Here is a 21,447-nt window from a genome sequence, read left to right on the forward strand (position 1 = left end):
TTCAAACAAATGGGTAAGGCTTGTAATGTGGTTGCCAAAGAAACAAGATTACATGCTCAATGGGGTTAACTACGATACATAACAATTAGGTGGGTAAAATATACATATCTGGCTCAACAAAGAAATGCCTATATCACTTCCAAGACTGAACAACACTACTATTTTGCTTTGCAAACACACAGGGCAAGTTCTAGGCATCAAATGCAATGTACAGAATAAAACAAATCCTTACACACACATGGCACATTACTCACTCAGGATTGGTTTCATCAAGACACTCTAGTCAAAGCAGTTAAGCAAAGTTAAGATCATAAAATTTAAGTTACTTATCCAGGAGTCAAAAACTGAGCCTAAGCGTCACAACCAAAGTACTCACTATTCTCAAGGCATAACAAAGTCAAGAGATATTGCTTCAATTCAAAACACAACACAATGGCTCCTACTCCCAAAAAAAACTAACTACACCCGGTTCAAACAAAACCCTTGGAAAAGAACCATGGTTTAAAGAAAACCCAAGGGGTAATTGCTACACTACCTAACAAAAGAAAATCTTTTTCTTTTTTCTTTAGACTTAAATCCCTCCAGAAATTGTCTAATAGATCCATCGTTGGGAAAAGTCCAATCTTTAAAAAAATATTATTTAATTAAACTAACACAGCTAAAGTAGCATGAAAAGTCACCCAGACAATCTCCTCACCCCACACTTAAAATTGTGCATTGTCCCCAATGCACAACATAACCATAAGAGGGTAAGAGAAACTCCCTGGTAGGCCAAAGGCCGAAGCACTAGCAGTTCATGGGGTACTCAAACTTCTCTCAGGCTTGGTCCTTCGTGCGGGTACCTCGCACTTAGTTCCAACCATCTGCTTCGTTGTTACATCCTTCCAATAGCTTTGCTTTCCATGCTCCTAGAAAATTAAAAATCGGCACTACAAAAAATAATTAAAAAAATTATCAAAAAAATTAAAACAAAGCAGTAAAGCTGGGTTGCCTCCCAACAAACGCTTGATTTAACGTCGTGGCATGACGCGAATCATTTTTTGCCTCCACTTTGAACTTATAAATTGGACCCCAAGTTTTGATTCTGCTCTATGATCATGCTCCTGGGGTGGTGAAACGAATCTGACTGGCCCAATAAAATAATTTAGTATTCTGCACTTCTTGGCCTTTAGATGAGGTGTGTAATTCCGACTTTCTGGCAAGAAGAACTCCAGAATGTAAGCACCTTATTCCTCATTCCTTGACTCCTCAAGTGGCTCGGATGACTCTATTTCTATATCATCATCCAAGCACAATGTGGAAAAATGTTTGGAGAATGGACCAATGCGCTCAACTACATAAACATTGGGAGTATCTACATTCTCAACACTGATGACAATAGAGTCAACTAAATATGTATCCTCAATATCCTTGGTTGACTCTAGTATCTCTTCTACAATATCGACATCCTCAAAATCTAGTTTGATTGATTGTTGGTGTTCTACTCTGGCATTCTCCTCTAGCTCATCCTCGTATTTTTTTAAATCCTCCAGTATAATGGCAATTTCTGCAGCCAATTCATGCTCATATTGGCTACTATCCACAATATCAACTTGTTGCGCTTTACAATGTTCAATTAATTTATTCGCTTGAGCCTCCAAGTTGTGAATAGTTGCCCCTTGCCTTTGTACCCGCAGTTGTATCTCATCATATTATTTCATAAGGCACTTTAGCATATCCTCGATTTCTTTCAGGTCCTCATACCTGGGTTCTTAGTTCCTATTAACTTCACAAGAAAAAGAAGAACCATCAAAGTAAGGGGTTGGGGGAAGATAAGAAATATAAGCACAACCATGAAAGTGACCATGTTGACCACTACACATATCACACACATTCCACACATAAGATTGAGTTGGTGCACATAACTCGCTCTCGGGAATATTTTGATAATTTTGCCCTACGTGGTTTCCTCCACAATATGCATAACGAGGATCAAAAGTAGAATTACCAACACCAAAACTCTCATCATTCAAAGATTCCATGTTCTTTTTTTTTAAATTAACAAGTAAAAAATAAAAATAAAAAGCAATTACAAGAAAGCAAAAATAACATTTCAAACTTACAACCTAGAAATATGTACACCTACAACTACATTGTTAGTTCCCCGGCAACGACACCAAAATTTTATCACGCCCAACTCTAGTCCTAAAAAGGATAAGCGGTCGCTGCAAATATAATCCGGTCTAAAAGTCCAGAGTCGAATCCCACAGAGAACTAAGACTTAGCTCCAGCTGTTCAATATCACTAAGAAGACAATTTTGAACAATTCCTAACTATATATATTAAGATTCTTGTGTTTAACTAATTAGCTAACAAATTAAAATAGTAAATTAACAACTAACGATACTAAGGGTTAGAGACAAGATTAAGGAGGTCTAGAGTTATTATTTCCCCAATTGTCGGAATCCTTCCCGCGATGCCTTCTATATTTCGTCTAAGTATTCTCTAACGATCATGAGCGCTCTGCGTGTTGTAATTTTCTCCCGAGTAATTATGACAATTTACTAGACATATTCTCCCGAGTTCCGCTAGCTGGATATAATTACAACTCACTTAGATCGCACCCAAGGTTTCGTTATCCCTAATCCCACCTTTAAACCCTTGGTTATTGATTCCTCACATACATCGGGAGTGATGTTGTTCAACAACTACCTAAATATGCACTCTCTCCCGAGTAATACATACTAAATAGGCAAAGCTAATTGAGGGCCCTTCAATCAACCACAAGAATAAAATAGTTGAACAAATAGAGAAAATACTACAGCTCAATTATATAAAAACATAAGAAGAATTTATCCTACAAAAGGTTCCATCAAAACCCTACATAACAAATTAGCTATTCATAATAGTATGTAAAACTACAATACTACAAGTCATAACCAACAATGAAAAATAGGAAGAGGAAGGAAAAACTCGTAGAAGAATTCCCCGCCTTGCTCCTATTGTGTCTCTGCCTCCTTAGGTCGAATCTGTGTCAAAAGAATGTCCAACCCCCTTAAAAATACCGTTTTCCATGTATATATACCAAGTAGGGTCGGGACCAAATAATTATACCTTCTCCTATGCGAAAAAGGACAATATTTCACGTCTGGCCTGCCGCGGTCCGACCGCGGTACAAACACTGTATATGGCCGGTATACTGCCACAGCCCGCCTCAGGTCTGCGGTCGCGGTTTCAACCGCATTTTTCACCCTGTTTTGTTTGGACTTTAGAAAACCGTAAAACATGAAAGTTGTAGCCCTTTGAGTTAGCTTTCCAACCATATATTGTGGAGCCTAAATAGAGTTCTCAACAAAGCGGTATGTGTATTTTACTAGACAGTGCACAATATGCCTACTCGATTCTTCGTTTTGTTGCTCTATCATCTGTTGATCCCCGAATACGATCTCGGCTTAATTCCTTGGGCTTTTACTCAGACTTCAAAGCTCCAAATTACTTGAATTCATTTCATAACATCTCTATAGATCGGAATCACTCCTACAAGGCATAAAACATACCGTTAGTGCAAAACACTAGCGATCAAAGCGCAAACTCAACTAAAGTGCAGTAAATTTGAGTGTAATAAGAGACTAAAATACGTAATTATAGCCTATCATCAGGGCTCATCAAATAGCTGGTCCGTACATTTGAATTGCATAGGTCAATGAAACAATTGAAAGAAAGGACTATAAATGCCGAAACTGAAACTGAGCTGATAACTAAAAACTGATAACTGAAATGATAACAGCTGAAACTGAAACTGAAATGATAATTGAACAAAGGAAGTATGGATATGAATACTCCATCTTCGAAATGATGAACCACTTGTTTATCTGAATAAACTACGACCTCGGGCCCAATATATATGTGCACAAGCTACGGCCTCATACCCAAGTATACATATACATAACTACGATGTCAGGACCAAAATTGCATGAAGCATAAACTATGGCGTCAGACCCAAATATAGGTGTTCAACATTCAAGGATTTAAATTTAGAAACTGAGAATCATACTACAATATGTGATGCTGAAATATTGAATCATATTGAGTTACATGATACTAGAATACTAAATTGGACTACACTGAGATATGTATTCTTGAACTGGTTATGAAAACTAAAACTTCAATTGTTTATGACATGGTGAGTACTGTAGACTGAGACTTATGGGCATCAAACCCAAGTCTATTTTGATTACACATTAAGCTCACAACGTTTAGAATGAAAGTCATGAATGAGTTATGAAGCTAGAGAATAGAAGTTCTACCTATACAAGGAACTACACTTAACTATATTTTTGAGGCAATTAATAACTTCATAAAAGAAACATAGTGTAGGGAGAATCATTGACGTTCCCAAACATAGAGAATTAGCCTCACATACCTTGGCTTTTCCCCTTTTAAGCGTTTCACAATGCTCGTCACCTCTTTCAACGGTTATCTATGGCAACATATATCAAGAGGAACCAATATTAGCACTAATGCTCATGTTTTAGTTATTTAGGTATTTTATCAAATACTTGGTGGGCATAAAGCTTTATAGTCCTTATTAATGGCGTTTCTACACCAACAACCATTCTCTTTCTCTTATATAATTCTAAAATCTCAAGTTGCTATAATCAAGATCATTCTTCATCACCCATAAGATAAACAACACCCTTAATTAATAATCAACAATCAACAACCCAAACCTATACCGTTCATACTTTTCTATCAAACCTATCAACTCATATATCATGAACTTAAAGTCTATGAACATGAATCCAATGCTATAATCATTTAGAGGGTGAAAATATTACCTTATGACGTTCAATCCTCGTGAATTAGAGTTTTAGGGTTTCTTTTCTCAACAATGATGTCTTAATTGAATATCTAATGATTTGAAGGGTTTACCCATGTTAATAAGCTGTGGAGAATTGAAATTAAATAGATTTATCATTAGAACTTACCTTAGATGATGGACGGACCTTGGGTGAAGTTAGGTTCTTGAGAGCTTCCCTTTCTAAAGCAAGTTTTTGTGTTTTGGGGTGTGACGGACGAGGTAGGGATTTTAAAACAACCCCTAGGTGTGCTTCCACGAAGAAGAAGAAGGCCCAAACACGCACATGAATATGTAGCAAGGGTATTAGCACTACCGCAAGTGTGTGTCCGCACAGGGACCAGCTGGGCGCGCACCTGGGCACGCTGACTGCGAATTTTCCAATAAAACAGGTATTACTTTTTGCAAAGAGATCCGTTCGGGCTGTGTAATATATCATTGGAAAAGTATTTCAAAGGGATACAACTGTTATGTTTTATGTTTTCCCAAAGTCTCAACATATATTCACGAAATCCTGATAGAAGACAGACATTCTATAAATTTAGTCAATTTTATCAAATCTTCTGTATCTCACTCTCCGTATTGATTCCAAAACAACTATTTCACCCATACTCATCCCTATCAGATTTCACATGTTTAAAATATCAACTTAATACTCATTTAACGCATCCCCACCTAGTCCAAAGTTATGGGGTGTTATATGATTGACGAGACGCGCTGCGGGGTTAATTCTAGGCTGGAGGTATGGCGACTGACCCTGGAGTCTAAAGGTTTCAAGTTGAGCAGGACAAAAATGGAATACCTAGAGTGTATGTTCAGTGTTCGGACGCATGAAGCAGAATTCAACGTAAATCTTGATGCACAATTAATCCCTAAGAGAGATAGTTTCAAATATCTTGGGTCTATAATACAGAGTACATGTGTCATGGCCCAAAACCCTAACCTGTCGTGATGGCGCCTATCGTGGTACTAGGCTAGCCGACATTTTCAAAACACTTTAATATTTCATAAAGATAAATCAAAACTTTTGCATAACAGAGTTTTCATAAAAACATGAGTTAAACTCAAATACAATGCGGAAAGATAGCCCCAAACAACGGGGTGTCACCAAGTCATGAGCAACTAGACCTCCAGTCCAAGAAAAACACAGTGTTTCCAATAGTCTGAATCTAAATGTCAATATAGAAAAGAAAATAGCCATGAGGGAGAACAAGGTCTGTGAACGTCGTCAACTACCTCGTAAATCTCCAGGTAATCGACCACGCACGAGCTCACTGACCTCCGAAACCAGTCACACATGGATCTACACACAAGGTGCAGGGAGTAATGTGCATACTTCCAACTCAGTAAGTAACGGAAACAAGTAAGGAACTGAGAAGCAGTGACAAGCTATGCAAGTACATTCATTTCAGTAATTTTAACAAAGAATAGACATGCTATCAAATCTGGCAGTTTAAGTCAAATCAGTTTTTATACAATTTCAAGTTCAAGTAAACCGGATATAAATCTTCCAAAAATCTCACAACAATGACATATATCAACTAAGTGCAACAACAAGTGAAAACAAGTATAGCCTCTCAGGGCAACAGTCACTCAACTCATCTCAACAGCTCAATCCCTCGGCTCTCAAGCCTCAATACTCACTCTTAATAGGTACCTGCTCTCACTGGGTATGTACAGACTCCGGAGGGGCTCCTACAGCCCAAGTGCTATAATCCGCATGGACACTCACGTGCTACAATATAAAATCAGGATTCGCATGGACAACTCACGTGCTACAGTATCAAATCAGGATTCGCACGAGCAACTCACGTGCTACAATATCAATACCTCACTCTCAGGCCCTCGGCCTCACTCAGTCATCAACCTCCCTAGTCTTTCGGTCTCTAAGAAATCATATAAATCAGCCCAAATAGAGATTATAACATGTATCAACAAATAACAAGAGGAGATGGAGGTATCATAAGCAATTAAAGTCATGATTGAGTACAAGACAGTAAATAGTAGCTAAGTCAACTAGTGTAAGTCCTCTGTGAGTCCTAACAGTGATATCATATGGCTTAAGCATGATTTCTAGCATGAATTGTAGTCAAATCACCATAAAACAGAGGGAACATGTAGTTAACAGTAAGATTTTCGACTTTACAGTCTCACGGGACAGACCAAGTCACAATTACTTCATTGCACGCCCACACACCCATCACCTAGCATGTGCGTCACCTCCAAAATAATCACATGACACCAAAATCCGAGGTTTCATACCCTCAGGACCAGATTTATAACTGTTACTTACCTCAATCCGAGCAAATCTCTACTCCGAAATGCCTTTTCCTCTCAAATTTGTCTCCAAACGTCCCGAATCTAGCAATAAGTAGAACAATACAATCAGTATAGGTTAAAAGGATCAATTCCACAAGAAAAGTACTAAATTATAGCCAAAAATCCGAAATTGGCCCGAACCTTGCCCCCCAGGACCACGTCTCAAAATATGACAAAACTTGCAAAATCTGAAAGCCAATTTACTCACGAGTCTAACCATACTACATTTACTCAAATCCGATAAAAAATCCCATTCAAAATCCCGAAAATCTAACTCAAGAACAGTTCATCTTCTTCCCCAATTTTTCACTCCAAATCACAAATTAGATGATAAAATCAAAGATATAATCATGGGATTTAACCAAAACCAACTAAGAAACACTTACCTCAATCAAATTCGCGAATATCCCTTCAAAAATTGGCCAAATCCGTGATTTCTAGCCCAAAATATGAAAAATGGGATCAAACCCTCAATTTTGAAATTAATACCGTCTGCTCAGATTTTCTTCTTCGCGAACGCGACCATCCTCTCGCGTTCGCATAGACCAACTCAGACTGTCTCTCAGATTTACTCTTTGAGAACACGACCTATGCTTCGCGAATGCGAAGCTTCACCAGCTCAAGCTATCGCAAACACGGGCAACACCTCGCGAACGTGTAGACCAATGACGTGGGGTCCCCAGTTGCCTTACTCCTCTTCGCGAACGTGACACCACTCACGCATTCGCGATGCACACACTGCCCTACCCTTCGCGTTCGCGTCCTTTCCTTCACGAACGCGTAGAACAAAATATCACCAGCACTCTTCACGAATGCGAGGCTCCTCTCGCGAACGCGTAAGAGGAAACCAGAAAAATGCAGCAACATATATTAGCTATCTCACCAAGGCCAAAAATGATCTGATAACTGCCCGAAACTCACTTGAGGCCCTCAGGACCTCAACCAAACCTACCAACATGTCCCATAACATCATACAAACTTAGTTAAATCCTCAAATCACCTCAAACAACATCAAAAATACGAATTGTGCCCGGATTCAAGCCTAATGAACTTTGAAATTTCCAAATTCTACAAATGACGTCGAAACATATCAAATCACGTCCGATTGACCTCAAAGTTTTCACACAAGTCATAAATGATACCAAGAACCTACTCCAACTTTTGGAAATCAAATCTGACCCCAATATCAAAATTTCTATTGCCGGCCAAATTCGCCAAAATTCCAACTTTCGCCAATTCAAGCCTGATTCTACTACAGACCTCCAAATCATATTCCGGATGTGATCCTAAGTCCAAAATCGCCTAACGGATCTAACAGAACTATCAAAATTTAAATCCAAGGTCGTTTACACATAAGTCAATATCCGGTCAACTTTTCCAACTTAAACTTCCAAATAAGAGACTAAGTGTCTCAATTCACTCCGAATCACTCTGGACCCAAACCAACTACCCGGTAAATCATAATAAAACTGTGGAACACAAAAGAAGCAGGAAATGGGGGAACGAGCTACAATTCTCAAAATGACCGACCAAGTCGTTACATCCTCCCCCTCTTAAATGAAACGTTCATCCTCGAACGGGTCTATAAACATACCTGGAGCCTCAAATAGGTGTGGGTACCTGCTCTGTATCTCCTGCTCGGTCTCCTAAGTAGCCTCATCCACGGGCTGACCTCTCCACTGCACTTTCACTGATGTTATATCCTTTGACCTCAAATTTCAAACATGCTGCCCCAAAATGGCCACCGGCTCCGTATCATAAGTCAAATCACCATCCAAATGGACCGTGCTGAAATCCAAAATATGAGACGGATCACCGATATACTTCTGAATCATAGAAACATGAAATACTGGATGCACACTCGATAGTCTGGGTGGCAAAGCAAACTCGTAGGTCACCTCCCCAATCATCCAAAGCACCTCAAATGGCCCAATAAACCGAGGGCTCAACTTTCCCTTCTTCCCAAATCTCATAACACCCTCCATGGGTGAAACCTTCAGTAGAACCTTCTCTCCAACCATGTAAGCCACATCTGTCAGCATAACTCTTATGTGTCGACTGCATTGTGCGAAGCCGCTCATTAATCAATTTCACTTTGTCCAATGCATCCTGAACCAAGTCAGTACCCAATAGCCGATTCTCTCCCAGCTCAAACCAACCACCGGAGATCTACATTGCCTCCCATATAAGACCTCATACGGAGCCATCTGAATACTCGACTGATAACTGTTGTTGTAAGCAAACTCTGCGAGCGGCAGAAATTGGTCCCATGAACCACCAAAATCAATGACACAAGCACGTAGCATGTCCATCAATATCTGAATAGTGCGCTTAGACTGCTTGTCCTTCTGTGGGTGAAATGTTGTGCTCAACTCAACTTGAGTGCCCAACTCTTGAGGCACGGCTCTCCAAAACTGCGATGTAAACTTCGTGCCTCTATCCAAAATGATGGAAACTAGCATCCCATGAAGGCGAACAATCTCTCGGATGTAAATATCAGCCAACCGCTCTAAAGAATAAGTAGTACCAACTGCAATGAAGTACGCGAACTTGGTCAGCCGATCTACAGTCACCCAAATAGCATCGAACTTCCTCAAAGTTCGTGGGAGCCCAACTATGAAATCCATGGTGATTCGTTCCCACTTCCACTCTGTGATCTCTAACCTCTGAAGCAAGCCACCCGATCTCTTATGCTCATACTTGACCTGCAGACAGTTGATACACCGAGCTACAATCAAACTATATCTTTCTTCATCCTTCTCCACCAGTAGTGTTGTTTCAAATCATGATACATCTTTGCGGCACCCAGATAGATGGAATACCACGAGTTGTGGGCCTCCTCAAGAATCAACTCCTATAGCCCATCTACATTGGGCACACATATCCGGCTCCACATCCTCAACACCCCATTATCTCCAATAGTCACATCAATGGCATCACCCTACTAAACTATGTCCTTAAGGATGAGCAAATGAGAATCATCATACTGGCGCTCTCTGATGCGCTCAAATAAGGAATACCGAGAAACCACACAAGCTAGAACCCAACTAGGCTCCAAAATATCTAATCTCACGAACAGGTTGGCCAGAGCTTGAACATCTACTACAAGAGGTCTCTCCCTAACAGGAATGAATGCAAGACTGCCCATACTTACTGTTTTCCTACTCAAGGCATCGGCCACCACGTTGGCCTTTTCCGAGTGATACAGAATAGTAATATCATAGTCCTTTAGTAGCTCCAACCATCTCTGCTGCCTCAATTGAGATCATTCTATTTGAACAAGTGATGGAGGCTACGATGATCAGTAAATACCTCACAAGACACACTATAGAGATAGTGCCTCCAAATCTTCAATGGTGAACAATGGTAGCCAACTCCAAATCATGGACGGGGTAGTTCTTCTCATGGGGCTTCAACTGATCTGAGAAGCATCACAATATATTGTATAAGAACCAGAAGCTGATGGTAGAACTAGAACTGGAGTTGTGGTCAATGCAGTCTTGCACTTCTAAAAGTTCACCTCACACTCATCCGACTAACTGAAAGGAGCACTCTTTTGGGTCAATTTGGTCAAAGGCAATGCAATAGACAAGAAGCCCTGCACGAACCAACGGTAATAACCATCCAAACCAAGAAAGCTCCGAATCTCTATAGCTGAGGATGGTCTAGGCCAACTCTGAACCGCCTCTATCTTCTTTGGGTCAACCTGAATACCCTCACTGGATAGCATGTGCCCCAAGAACGCCAATGAAATGGACCAAAACTCACACTTGGAGAAGTTAGTATCAAGCTTCTCCTCCCTCAATCGGCGCAATACAACCCTCAAATGTTGGGCGTGCTCCTCCTGACTAAGAGTACACTAGGATATCATCATGAACAATAACAAATGAGTTGAGATAAGGCCGGAACACACTGTTCATCAAATGCATGAATGATGTTGGGGCGTTGGTCAGCCCAAAATACATCATGAGGAACTCATAATGACCTTAACGGGTCCTGAAAGCTATCTTAAGTATGTTTGAGTCTCGAATCTTCAACTGTGATATCCTAATCTCAAATCAATCTTGGATAACACCTTCGCTCCCTGAAGCTAGTTAAATAGATCATCAATACGAGGCAAATGATACTTGTTTTTGATTGTGACTTTGTTCAATTGCATGTAATCAATGCACATTCTCATGGTGCCATCCTTCTTCTTAACAAATAGAACTGGCGCACCCTAAGGTAACACACTAGGCCGAATAAACCTCTTATCAAGGAGTTCCTGAAGCTTCTCCTTCAATACCTTCAACTCTACCAATTCCATACGATACGGTGAAATAGAAATGGGCTGAGTGCCCCGCACCAAATCAATACCGAAGTCAAAATCCCTGTCCGACGGCATGCCCGGTAGGCCTGCAAGAAACACATCCCGAAAATCTCGCACCACTAGAATAGAATCAATAGTAGGGGTCTCTGCACTGACATCCCTCACAAAGGCCAAATAAGAAAGAAAATGCTTCCCAACCATCCGCTGGGCTTTCAAGTATGAAATCACTCTACTGGGAACATAGTCTAAAGAACCTCACCACTCAATCCTTGGCAGCCCCGGCATTGCTAACATCACGGTCTTAGTGTGACAGTCCAGAATAGCATGACATAGAGATAGCCAATCTATACCCAATATCACATCAAAATCAACCATACTAAGTGGTAACAGATCAACCTAGTCTCTAATCCCCTAATAGTCACTACACACAATCGGTATACGTGCTCCATAATAATAGTATCGCCCACCGGCATAGATACACAAATAGATGAAACTAGAGACTCACAAGGCATGTCCAGATAATGAGCAAAATATGACGACATATACGAATAGGTGGAACCAGGGTCAAATAATACAGAAGCATCTCAATGACATACTGAGATAATACTTGTAATCATTGTGTTTGAAGCAATGGCATATGGTCTGGCAGGGAGTGCATAGAAATGGGCCTGACCACCACCTGCTCGACCTTCCCCTAGGGCAACCTCTAGCTGACTAGGACCTACCCTGAGCTGCCTGAGCGGGTGGTGTAGCTTTTAGTGCTGGTATCATCGATCGAGAACTCTATTGTGGAGTACCGCCCAATAACCTAGGGCAATCACTCTTGATATGACCAAGATTCCCACACTCAAAACAACCCCTCCTCTGACGAACCTATTGCTCTTAATACCCCAAGGAAAAACCCGTAGAAACCTGAGAGGACGAGGCATGGGAACTTTGCGCTAGTGCACTGAATAAAGGCTGGCCTGAGCGAACATTGTGAGAAATATGGATGACTAATGCTCCACGATTAACTGGTCGGGTCATCTGAGCATGTCTATAGGGACAACCTTTGCCGTGTTGGAACTGACCTCCAGAAGGAACACCACCAAAACTACCTGATCCCTGAGGCCTCTTGGCCTCCCTCTCAACCCGCTCCTGGCGGCGAACAGACTCGATCTACCGAGCAATGTCAACCACCTCCTCAAAAGTAGAACCAGTCACCCTCTCTCTAGTCATAAGCACCCGCAACTGAAATGTAAAGCCATTAACAAACCTCCTGATCCTCTCCCTATCTGGCACAACTGCTCGAACTATCTGCACAACTCTTCTCTGTGAGACTGCTCCTCTCTACGAGACTACGGCACATACTTCTCCAAGAAAAGAACGGAGAACGGCTGCCATGTAAGTGGCACTGCACCAACTGGCCTACGCCTCTCATAAGCCTCCCACCAAGTGGAGGCAGCTCCAGTGAACTGAAAAGTAGTGAACGAGACCCTACTGGTCTCCAAAATATCTGTTGTACGGGGATCCTTTGACATCTATCAAGAAAACCTGGGCATCCTCTCCCTGTACACCGCTGAAAGATGGAGGCTGGAGCCTCCAAACCTCTTTAATCTACGCTGCTCATCATTAGGCATGACAGGAACTACATAGTCCAGAGCAACTGCAACCGGCTGGGTTGGTGGTACCCCCGGTTTCTGAAGTCCCAGCATCACCCGTTCTAGTGTGCGGGCGACGGGAGTCTGAGCACCTCCCCCAGCCTGAGAAGTGGCTGTTGTGGCCGAAATAGAGATCGTCTGAGCAAGTCTAGTGCACACGGTCAAGATCTGAGTGAAGGCCTCCTGAAAGCCTGGAATAACAATGGGCACAACTGATGCCTAGGCTGGTCCTATTGGCGCATCCACAACTAGGAACTGATCCTGAACTGGGCAACGGGTAGATCTGAAAGTGTTGCCCTAGCTGTTGTGCGAGCTGTACCCCTGCCCCTACCATGACCTCTACCGCAATCTCGGCCTCTTGTGGCCCCGACTAGTGGCACTGGTGGCTGTCCGTCCTGCCCAGTAGAACGTGTCCTCACTATCTGTGAGAGAATAAAATAACAAAAGTTTAGTTACCAAAATCAACAGGTTCGCATGATAAGAATTCAAGAATGTAAAGTTTCCTAAGGGTTCTCCAGCCTCTTGAAGATAAGTACAAACGTCTCTGTACCAATCCACAAGATTCTACTAAACCTGCTAATGACTCGTGAGACGTATGTAACATAGGCTATGATACCAACTTGTCAGAACACAAAATCCTAACCTATCGTGATGGCGCCTATCGTGGTACTAGGCAAGTCGATAGTTTTAAAACACTTCGATATTTGATAAAAGATAAATCAAAACTCGTGCATAACAGAGTTTTCATAAAAACATGAGTTAAACTCAAATACAATGCGAAAAGATAGCCCCAAACATCAGGGTGTCACCAAGTCATAAGCAACTAGACCTCCAGTCCAAGAAAAGTTTACAATAGTCTGAGTCTAAATGTTAATACAGAAAAGAAAATAGCCAGGACGGAGAACTAGGTCTACGAACACCGACAGCTACCTCGTAAATCTTCGGGTAATCGACCACGCACGAGCTCACTAACCTCCAAAACTGGTCAAACCTGGATCTACACACAAGGTGCAGGGAGTAACGTTAGTACTTCCAACACAGTAAGTAACATAAACAAATAAGGAACTGAGAATGCAGTCACGAGCTATACAAGTACAGTTCATTTCAGTAATTTCAGCAAAAAATAGACATGCTAACAAATCCGGTAGTTTAAGTCAAATTAGTTTTTATACAATTTCAAGTTCAAGCAAACCAGATATAAATTATCCAGAAATCTCACAACAATGACATATCTCAACTAAGTGCAACAACAAGTGAAAACAAGTATAGCCTCTCAGGGCAACAGTCATTCAACTCATCTCAACAGCTCAATCCCTCGGCTCTCAACCCTCAATACTCACTCTCAATAGGTACCTGCACTCACTAGAAATGTACAAACTCCGGAGGGGCTCCTACAGCCCAAGCGTTATAATCTACACGGACACTCACATGCTACAGTATCAAATCAAGATTTGCACAAACAACTCGCATGCTACAATATCACTACCTCACTTCCAGGCACTCGGCCTCACTTTGTCATCAACCTCCCTAGTTTATCGAGCTCTCAGAAATCATATAAATCAGCCCAAACAGAGATAATAACATGTATCAATAAGTAACAAGAAGAGATAGAGGTATCATAAGCAATTAAAGTCATGACTAAGTACAACACTGTAAATAGTAGCTAAGTCAACTAGTGTACGACCTCTGCGGGTCCTAACAGTGATATCATATGGCTTAAGCATGATTTCTAGCATGAATTGTAGTTAATTCTCCATAAAACAGAGAGAAGATATAGTTAACAGTAAGCTGTTCAACTTTATAGTCTCACGGGATGAACCAAGTCACAATCCCTTCAGTGCACACCCACACGCCCGTCACCTAGAATTTGCGTCAGCTCCAAAATAGTCACATGACACCAGAATCCGGGGTTTCATACCCTCAGGACCAGATTTATAACTGTTACTTACCTCAATCCGAGAAAATCTCTACTCCAAAATGCCTTTGCCTCTCAAATCGGTCTCCAAACATCCCGAATCTAGCCATAAGTAGAACAATACAATCAATATAGGCTAAAGGGATCAACTCCACAAGAAAAGTACTAAATTATAGCCAAAAATCCGAAATTGGCCCGAACCTGGGCCCCCCGGGCCCACATCTTGAAATCCGACAAGTCATGAAACCCGAAAGCTCATTCACTCACGAGTCTAACCATACCAAATTTACTCCAGTCCGATAAAAAAGCCCATTCAAAACCCCCAAAATCTAACTCAAGAGCACTTCATCTTCTTCACCAATTTTTCACCCCAAATCACAAATTAGATGATAAAATCAAAGATATAATCATGGGATTTAACCAAAACCAAGTAAAAAACACTTACCCCAATAAACTCCGCGAAAATCCCTTCAAGAATCGCCCAAATCCGTGATCTCTAGCCCAAAATATGAAAAATGGGCTCAAACCCTCAATTTTGAAATTAATATTGTCTGCCCAAATTTTTTTCTTTGCGAACGCGACCGTCCTTTCGCGTTCGCGTAGACCAACTTAGACTGCCTCTCAGATTTACTCTTTGCGAACCTGACCTAGGATTCGCGAACGCGAAGCTTTACCAGCTCAAGCCATTATGAACGCGGCCAACAACTCACGAACGCGTAGACCAAAGGCCTGGGGTCTCCAGTTGCCCCACTCCTCTTCGCGAACGCGATACCACTCACGTGTTTGCGATGAACACACTGCCCCACCATTCGCGTACGCGTCTTCTCCATCGCGAATGCGTAGAACAAAATCTCACCAGCTCAGAAACACTCTTCGCAAACGCGAGGCTCCTCTCGCGAACGCGTAAGAGGAAACCAGAAAAATGCAGGAGCAACTATCAACTATCTCACCAAGGCCAAATATCATCCGCTAACAACTCGAAACTCACTCGAGGACCACGTGACCTCAACCAAACCTACCAACACATCCTATAACATCATACGAACTTAGTCGAATCATCAAATCACCTCAAAAAATATAAAAAATACGAATTGCACCCGGATTCAAGCCTAATGAACTTTGAAATTTCCAAATTCTACAAACGACGCCGAAACCTATCAAATCACGCCCGATTGACCTCAAATTTTGTACACAAGTCATAAATGACACCACAAACCTACTACAACTTTACAAAATCAAATCCGACCCCTATATCAAAATTTCTGCTACCGCTCAAATTTGCCAAAATTCCAACTTTCATCAATTCAAGCCTGATTCTACTATGAACCTCCAAATCATATTTCGAACGCACTCCTAAGTCTACAATTACCTAATGGAGCTAACAGAATTATCAAAATTCAATATGAGGTCATTTACACATAAGTCGACATCCGGTCAACTTTTCCAACTTAAACTTCTAATTAAGAGACTAAGTGTCTCAATTCACTCTGAAACCACTCTGGACCCGAACCTACTAACTCAGTAAGTCATAATATAGCTGTGGAACACAAAAAAGCAGGAAATGAGGGAACAAGGCTACAACTCTCAAAATGACCGGCCAGATCGTTACAAAAGGGGAGATTGACGAGTATGTCGCACATCATATAGGAGCCGGGTGGTTGAAATTGAGGCTCGCTTCTGCTATTTTGTGTGACAGGAATATGCCACCTAGACTTAAGGGCAAGTTCTAAAATTCAGTAGTTAGATCATCCATGTTGTATGGAGCCGAGTGTTGGACAGTCAAGAAATCTCATGCCTAGAAGATGAAAGTAGCAGAAATGAGGATGTTGAGATGGATATGTGGGAATACCAGAAAAGACAAGATTAGAAAAGAATTTATTAGGGGCAAAGGGGGTGTGGCTCCTGTGGAAGATGAGTTATGGGAATCGAGGTTGATATGATTCGATCATGTGAAGAGGAGAGACTCTGATGCCCTGGTTAGGAGGTGTGAGAGGTTGTCCATGGCGAGTCAGATGAGCGGTAGATAGATGCCTAAGAAGAACTGGGTGAGGTGATTAGATAGGATATGGCTCTGCTCCAGCTTACAGAGGACATAAAACCCTCGATAGAAAGGTGTGGAGGTCGAGAATTAGGATGGTCGGTTGATAGATAGTCTAGAGTTTCGCCTTGTCTTACCAGTAGTAGTAGTAGTACTAGTTGGGTATTTTCCTATTTCTAGTCCCTTATTTTTATACAGTGTGTTATTATCGTATCCCTTGATCTTTGTTATTACTCGTTGTATTATTTGCTTCCATTGTCTTATTACCTTATTGTTGTTATTGTTTCTCTATTGCTTTATTTTTACTATTCTTGAGCCGGGGGTCTTTCAGAAACAACCTCTCTACCTTCATAAGGTAGGGTTAAGGTCTACATACACACTACCCTCCCCAGACCCCACTTGTGGGATTTTATTGTATTTATTGTAGTAGTAGTAGTAGTAGTAGTTATTGTTGTTATTGTTGTTGTTGTTTTTATATAGGGGTAAAGGAAGGGGAAACAGGGATGGAATTACAAGGTGGAGAATGAAACCTTTAACGAGGTTATAGAGAATTTTTGTTTTTATAGAAAAGAAAGACACAATTTTTCCTAAAAGCAAATAGAGAAGAAATCCCTAAAGCCCTTCCAAAACTCAGAAAACATGACATCACTATAAGAGTGGAGTTGAGAATGTGTGCTCAAGCCAATTGATAGAATTGTTATATGACACACTTAAAACCCCAGTTGGGTAGGGAATGAACTAGCGCAATTATGATTTAAGCTCGACCACTTGGGTCGATCTTAGGCAGATAACCCTCTCAAGTGCAATGAAGGTCACCAGCCTAGGTTATGTGCTTTTATCTCCTCCACTAAACGATGTGTGACAAAGTAATTTAATCTTCATAACATTGTCACTTCAGTTGTTCCGAGACTTTCTGCAATTACTACGTTATTTGACCTTTTCACAAACATTATTCCAGACTGCATATTATGCATCTTCCTTGTGAATCTTTTAGTTGTATTAAATGAAGAAATTAATAACAAAATCATGAAGGGTAATATTTCTTTATATTGAATCTTTCCATAGTCATTTTCGGGTTGTCCTTATTCTGTTTCTGAACAACAAATGTACCAAGAGCTCATCTTTATTCTACCAAGAGCTCATCTTTATTCCAAGAAAAGAATATACGTCTAACACTGATTCTAAGTGAAGTCTACCTACATTTTGATTCTCTCTAGCAAATAAAACCATAGCGAAAAAAGATTGAAGAGTTGTTAGACAACTATTAGACCATCTCAGCACACCGATGTTGGGGCTGAGAATAATCATCTATGGCTCCACAACCCGAAGGCAATGGAGGCTATTAATCAGGCTCTTATCCAGTGGCCACGATTCAACCACAATCCGAAGACAATTTAATCTTCATAACATTATCACTTCAGTTGTTCCGATACTTTCTGCAATTACTACGTTATTCGACCTTTTCACAAACATTATTCCAGACTGCATACTATGCATCTTCTTTGTGAATCTTTTAGTTGTATTAAATGAAGAAATTAATAACAAAATCATGAAGGGTAATATTTCTTTATATTGAATCTTTCCATAGTCATTTTCGGGTTGTCCCAATTCTGTTTCTGAACAACAAATGTACCAAGAGCTCATCTTTATTCTACCAAGAGCTCATCTTTATTCCAAGAAAGGAATATACGTCTAACACTGATTCTACGTGAAGTCTACCTACATTTTGATTCTCTCTAGCAAATAAAACCATAGCGAAAAAAGATTGAAGAGTTGTTAGACAACTATTAGACCATCTCAGCACACCGATGTTGGGGCTAAGAACGATCATCTATGGCCCCACAACCCGAAGGCAATGGAGGCTATTAATCACGCTCTGATCTAATGGCCACGATTCAACCACAACCCGAAGATAATTTAATCTTCATAACATTGTCACTTCAGTTGTTCCGAGACTTTCTGCAATTACTACGTTATTCGACCTTTTCACAAACATTATTCCAGACTGCATACTATGCATCTTCCTTGTGAATATTTAAGTTGTATTAAATTAAGAAATTAATAACAAAATCATGAAGGGTAATATTTTTTTATATTGAATCTTTCCATAGTCATTTTCGGGTTGTCCTAATTCGAAGTCTACCTACAAAAGAATATACGTCTAACACTGATTCTAAGTGAAGTCTACCTACATTTTGATTCTCTCTAGCAAATAAAACCATAGCGAAAAAAGATTGAAGAGTTGATAGACAACTATTAGACCATCCCAGCACACCGATGTTGGGGATTCAACCACCAGACTTGGTTTCCTATCTCCTTAGGACTCAAGGATACAATGGTACGACCCTATAGAACAGGTCCTGTTCAAGTAAGGTAGTATCCATCCATGTTGCTTCACTGATATATGAATACTTCCTTAGCTACGTTGCTTGTCGATGGGGTACAACAGCCCAAAAAAGTAAAGACTATTTAATTATCATTTAATTGTCTTTACAAGTCGAATATGCTGAATAAAAAGGAAACCGCAACTTTGGGTATTCAGTTTCCAAATAGTTCATGTCAATTCTTAGTTGAAAATTTGAGGTATTTATTAATAATCCGAAGTTTCTTTTTAATGTATTCATGGTAATATATACATATTACAGGTTGCAAGATATAACTTTATTGTGAAGATATTTCCCTCAATAAATCTTTTTACTCCAAAAAACTACAATGTACCTTCCATCAACTATTTAAATCGTTAAATAAATGATTAGGCATGTAATAAACGTAGCTTTCTCTTTAAAAACATGTATTATACTATATTTTGAGATAACACCTTTTAGATACAATGTCTACCTATGCCTGCTTCTTCACAGATTTATGGAATTTCTGATTCATTTTAAAAACTTAGCAAAAATTTTCTGGTCAAAAAGTGGTACTGGCCCAAACTCCTAATAAAATGCTGAATGGTTGTGTAACATATTTACCACTAAGGATTGTGGTGAGATGGATAGAATTCATCCACCATTAACCAGAACTCTCAAGTGTGAGTCCTGGAAATAAAAAAAATATATTTTTTAAATGAGAGGTTCTTAAATAATTTAGTGACCTAATGTTTAATTACTATTTTATTTGAATTCTATATTTATTATGTTTAAATAAAGATAAATTATACACATCCAGATACTGAACACAAACATCTTAATCATTCAGTGCTCAGATCTAGAGACATCATATTAATTAGTTGTATATTCAGATTCAGATGCCTTAATCTTAATACATATTTTCATATTCAGCTATGTATTCAAATTCAGACGTCTTAATCTTAATAAAAATAAATGAGGCCTTATTCTTTTTTAGAAAAGTTCTAGGAGTAATGGGTTGATTAAGGATTCAATGTTGCAAATAATCAAGATGAGAGGTTAGAAATAACTCACTTATAATATGCGGATGCCCTTATTTTTTGTGAAACAGAGGAGAGTCAAGTAAAGTACCTCAAGATTATCTTCATTCACTTTTAAGCTATCTATAATTTTCACATTAACCGGAGAAAATGTCAAATTTTCTCGATTAATGAGGTGCCTAATATTAAGATGCTAACAAATATACTGGGAGGAGAAATCGGCACAATTCCAACTATCTATCTGGGAATTCCTTTAGGAGCAAAAAGTAAATCCAAAAAAATTTGGAATGGAATTTTAGAAAGATATGAGAAAAAGCTAGCTAGATGGAAAACACAATATATCTCTTTGGGAGGTAGACTAGTACTTATTAATATTGTGCTAGATTCTATTCATACCTACATGATGTCTTTATTTGCTTTACCCGAAAGGGTAAAAAATAGATTAGAGGCTATGAGAAGGAACTTTTTATGCCATGGAAACAAAGAAAAAAAAAAGGATTTCACCTAGTTAAACGGAAGAAGCTGACTATTAGTAAACGAGAGGGGGATTGGGAATCAGAAACCTTAGAAAGCAGAACAAAAGTATATTAATAACGTGGTTATGGATGTTTCCTAAGGAAGAATAAACACTATGGGTCAGGGTGATAAAGGCAAAATACGCAAAAGAAGGGTTTTGGATGACCAACAAGGTGAAGAACCCTTATGAAATTAGTCTATGGAGATCAATCAAGAACTTGAGGCCAAACATTTTTCATAACTTAAATCTTAATGTGAAAGATGGAAGGAAAACATTATTTTGAGAGGACAAATAGCTAGGAATTGGAAGTTTGAAGAACTTGTTCCCTGGTATTTTTGTTCTGAATCAGCAATAGGGGCAACAGTTAAGGAGTTATAGGGTACTGAAGGATGGAACTTGACATTCGAAAGACTGTTACAAGATTGGGAACTAACTACAATAACAAAATTTTACAATATTTTGGAACAATACAGATGATTACAAGAGG

At 39.9% G+C, this 21,447-nt stretch overlaps 1 pseudogene; it reads right to left on the reverse strand.

The window, feature by feature from the left end:
• Nucleotides 1–19,239: 19,239 nt before the first annotated feature.
• On the reverse strand, nt 19,240–19,436 carry LOC142166731 (small nucleolar RNA U3; annotated as a pseudogene).
• Nucleotides 19,437–21,447: the final 2,011 nt, after the last annotated feature.

This window comes from Nicotiana tabacum, chromosome 11, assembly GCF_000715075.1.
Source record: "Nicotiana tabacum cultivar K326 chromosome 11, ASM71507v2, whole genome shotgun sequence".
Lineage (NCBI taxonomy): Eukaryota > Viridiplantae > Streptophyta > Magnoliopsida > Solanales > Solanaceae > Nicotiana > Nicotiana tabacum.